The 4748-nt window shown below is 50.7% G+C and overlaps 1 protein-coding gene across 1 annotated transcript in view; it reads left to right on the top strand.

Moving 5' to 3' along the window:
• Ldlrad4 (low density lipoprotein receptor class A domain containing 4) overlaps positions 1-4748 on the top strand; it is a gene marked incomplete in the record, with an annotated part of 124700 nt that overhangs the window by 88816 nt on the left and 31136 nt on the right.

Genomic DNA, 4748 nt, shown 5'->3' with positions numbered 1-4748 from the left:
TTACTGGAGCTTCCTTTCTGGCCAAACTCACAACAATTTAAATCATCCTGCTGGGCTCTTTGATCTTGATTCTCAATATAAATCTGGCTAAAAGCCCCCAACAATAGCCATGCCACTTCTCCAACGTTTGACTGCCTTGATATTTCTTTTGCCAGATTAATCAGTCCGCTGCTGCCCTTAATCTCAGTCTTAGGCAAAGTCTCTGGACACGAGCAAAATGCAGACAAACTTTCTGCCAAGGCATAACACACATGGTCTGCAGTCCAACAACCAATGCAGTCCTTCTTCCCAACAGAAACCTCCCGAACCTGGTCTTTACTGGCAGAGTTTCTGTCAGCCTTCTGGTCCTCGGAGCTCTGACCAGAATCTCCCAGACAGAACAACCGAAGGTGTTCTAGTGCTTCTCTTTCAGGTGACAACTCCAAACCTTTCCAAACACTCCCCACAAGCCATTTCCAAAGGCTCTTGAACTGCATGGTCAGATATAGTCACAGCAACGACCCCACTCCTCTGGTACCAAATTCTGTCTTGGTTACTTTTCTCTTGTTGCTGGGACAAAATACTTGACGCCCAAAATGAAGGAAGGAAAAGTTTATTTTGCTTACAGTTGTGGAGATTTCCGTCCATACTTGGCAGGTTACAAGGCAGAGTGGCACATGGCAGAGGGCTACAGCTCATGGTGACAGAACACAGCCAAAGCAACAAGCACACACACAAGGGAGGAAATGGCCAGAAGCAGCCTCTTTCTCTCCCTTACATATGCAAACTATCCACCCCAGGGCGGGTGTAGCTCTCACACCCATAATCAATCAAACTCTAAAAGCCTGCCCCATGGCTGCATGAGGCTTTGGGGGGACACCCAGACACAAACCATAACAGCCCCTAAGACTCATCCTCTATGTCCACGTCCTGCTGCAACTGCTGCACCATCTTTTCTTCCAGCTGCGCTCCTTTGCCTGCCAGAGGGGCCAGACAAGGTGGACGTTCTGCTTGACCACCTTGACATCCTGCACTTTCTGGAGCTCTTGTCTTCTCTGACCTAGTCATTATAAATTTAGCTTGATCTCTTCGGCTCTCTTCATTGCATCAATAGTTTTGTTTCACAGTTCCCACTGGTACTTGACAGGTTCATTTCCACATTTTTCCAATTCAAATGAATTATCCACCCTCAGCTCTTGGCCAGTGGCTTTCTGGAGCAGGTTTGCCCACTGGACCTTGCAAGGACTGTGCTTCTTTTCAAAGTTCTTATGACACTTGGCTTTACGGAATCTGAACACCTTGCAGTCATTGCGCTTGAACACCATGCTGTGGCTCAGGTAGATGGCCCAGAGCAGAAGTCCAGTTACTGATTTGCAGCAGAGACTGGACCTGCTTTCCACACCCCAGTGAGACTTGGCATGGAGGGAGGGAAGCGAGGCCACACCTTCCTGCTCCTTTCTGGCAGGGTGAGAGGGAGTGGCGGGAACTGAACTCTGATAACTGCTGGTTTTTCACCTTTGAGACTTTGTGCAGGTCACAGCCCTTAGCTCCAGGAGAAGTTAGCTATGCCATTCTCCCCACCTCGGGCCTGAGTGAACAGCGCCTGGACATGCTCAGCAGTTGCAGCTCCTCTGCGACGCTGGTGTCAGAGTGACCACTTCACTGCTGCTTTGTTTCCTTCCCTTCCTTCCTCTCTTTTGGCAGTGCTGGGGATTGAACTCAGGGTCTTACACTGAACTACACCTTGGGTCCTTTTTATTTTTCATTCTGAGACCAAGTCTTACTGTTGTAGTCAGGGTTTGCAATGGAAAAGATTTAATACAGGACACATAATTTATAGAATTATTTTATAATATTCACCCAAAGAGTCAAATGTAAAAGTGTGGGAGATCTGTCCATACACTAGAGACCCAAAGAATCCAGCTGCGGGCCTGGATCCCACAGAAATGTCCTGCATGAGTCCAGCTGAGGACGTGGAGCCCATGGCAATGTCCTCCACAAGTCCAGCTGGAGGCCCGGAACCCACGATAATGTCTCATGAAAGTCTGTATTAAGGATCTGCTCTGGGGAGGCCCAACGGTCAGTGGTGGAAGCTGGAAAGTCTGCGTTAGAGGGATGAAGGTTCTGTGCCAGCAGGCTGAGGGATCTGCCCTGGAGCCAGGAAGTGACACTCAAGATAAGGACCAGAGCTCCCCTAAACAGAACCGCAGCTATCCTCAGCAACAGTGAGGACCCAAGCTCCTCCCATGATGTGAACATACTAGGAAAACCACTGTGACAAGCTTCTCCAGAAGAATCAACAGTGCACCATCTTCCCTTCTACTTCTCCTTTTATGCTGTTGGCAACAACCCTCAGGTGGCCCCTCCAGACCCAGCACCACGCTGACTCAGCCCAGTGGGGTGTTACAAGTTGACCATTAGTTAATCCACCCCACTCACTAAGTTGCTAAATTACCGAGGCTGCACTCATACTGATCTTCCCATCTCAGCCTTCCAGAGTACGAGGGTTACAGGAGTACATCACCATGCCTGGCATGTTTTCTAATTTTAACAGCTCTTTATATTCCTCTGGAGTAACTTGAAAATTTCCCTGAAAACTAATTGACTAAGATGGGCCTCTGGTTGGCTCCAGAGAGGAGAACGGTTCCTGCCTCACCTGTGACCTTCCTGCCCCGCTCCTCAGAGCCACTGTCCTCCCCGCTGTCTTCCTTCAGAAGTGCTCGCTGTCTAGGGCTGGGTACCGGACAGCGAGGGCAGGCCCCACTGAGGGAAGAAGCAGCACCTAAGTACTGGCCTTCAAAGGAGGAGGTTCCAGTCCCCACTAGGGCAGTGACAGTGTCATCCGTCGCCCTCGTGCCCTGGCTCGGTGCTCTGCAGCCTTCGGAAGCAGGGGGCAACCTGTACTAGGGTGGGTGGGCATTTCCCCTGCGGGAACCTGCACTCCCGAGGAGCTGCTCCTGAGCGCTGGCAGCTGCACTGCGTGGAGGAGGAGCTCAGCGGAAGTTTGCTCAGCAGGAAGAGCAGTCTGCACTGTCAGGGGGACCCTCAGAAAGGGAGGGACAGCAGAGGGCAAGGCAACTCCTGGTCCCCCTCTCTGTGGTGACGGGGTCATCGCCATCCAGGGGCAAGGCTTCACTCTATCTTCCTGGCTTGGGAAGGCACAAAATATCTTTGAACTGTAGTTCTTTTTGAGTGAGCCTTTGACAAAGAGAGGCAGCATCACTTAATTATTACAAGTTCACACTTTCAATAGGTCTTCCACTCTCCACTTTGGAATTAGATAACTATGGAATCACAGGCTGGACAATCATTGCATTTGTGGGTTTTGTTGTTTTTGGCACCAGGACTCAAACTCAGGACTTTGTGCTTGGCCAGGCAGGCTCTTGTGATGCTGAGCTATATCCCTGTACCTGCACTTGTGTTTTTAACATCTTTGCGGATTGGTGTCCTATACGGCAGTCTTATAGGGGCCTCTTGTTTTTTGTCTCCCTCCTGAACTGTCTGGAAGATGTCTTGCATTTCAAATAGCCAAGTGGTCCCCATTTCAAATAGCTGAGTGCCTTGCATGCTGCCTGCTCAGAAAGATTCTCCCAAGTCCTTTGCAACCTTCTCTTTGGGAACATGAGAAAAGGGCTCTTGCAGTTATAAAAGAAACTGGATGTCATCCAGTTGTGAAATTGCATCTTTGCGTCAGCTTCCGTTTTCTCTACCATTCATGTTCTTTTCATCCTTTTCTAAATTGTGTCCAGCAATTTGAAGGTGATGATTTTAGTTCTGTGGCTCCTAAACCCTGGTGGGTGGGTAAACCTGTAAATGCAAGCCGTCTCAGAGGGTGGAGGTGTGGGTGGGGCTGAGACTTACAGACTGGATTGAGTTCACCAGGCTCATAGCTCAGTAGCCATGTGTGCACCTGCATGTGTACAAGAGCCTGCCTCTGTGTGTGTGTGCATATGCACGCACATGCTTGTGCATGCGGTGGAGATGGGCAGGAGGTACAGTGAACATTGAAAAATGCAAACTTTGCATGGCTTATTTCACACTGAAGGGGGGATACACGAGCAGTTTTTGGTGCTTCTAACCCACAGCTGTGGGCTCTTTATCCAGTAGCTCAGCATCCTCCTGTGGGAAACCTGCAGTGATTCCTGCCTCCATCAGGGAGGAACTAGGCTGTGTTTCCTCAGTGTTGTGGGAAGGATGGGGCTGTGTTTCCTCAGTGCTGTGAGAAGAATGAGGATGTGTTTCCCTCAGTGCTGCAGGGAGGATGGGGGTGTGTTTCTGTCAGTGCTGTGGGGAGGATGGTGGTGTGTTGCCTCAGTGCTGTAGGGGGGAGGAGGGTGTGTTTCCCTCGGTGCTGTGAGGAGAATGGGGTGTGTGTTTCCCTCAGTACTGTGAGAATGGGGTGTGTGTTTCCCTCAGTGCTATAGGGAGGATGAGGGTGTGTTTCCCTCAGTACTGTGGGGAGGATGGGAGTGTGTTTCCTCAGTGCTGTGAGGAGGATGGGGGTGTGTTTCCTCAGTGCTATGAGGAGGATGGGGTGTGGTTCCCTCAGTGCTGTGAGGAGCATGGGGTGTGTTTCCCTCAGTGCTGTAGGGAGGATGGGGGTGTGTTTCCTCAGTGCTGTGAGGAGGATGGGGGTGTGTTTCCTCAGTACTGTGGGGAGGATGGGGGTGTGTTTCCTCAGCGCTGTGAGGAGGATGGGGTGTGTTTCCCTCAGTGTTGTGGGGAGGGTGGGAGTGTGTTTCCCTCAGTGCTGTGAGTAGGATGGGGGT

The sequence above is a fragment of the Chinchilla lanigera genome, unplaced genomic scaffold (assembly GCF_000276665.1).
Source record: "Chinchilla lanigera isolate Chin_1 unplaced genomic scaffold, ChiLan1.0 scaffold00001, whole genome shotgun sequence".
Taxonomy (NCBI): Eukaryota; Metazoa; Chordata; class Mammalia; order Rodentia; family Chinchillidae; genus Chinchilla; species Chinchilla lanigera.
This window is presented reverse-complemented; position numbering and strand designations above follow the sequence as displayed.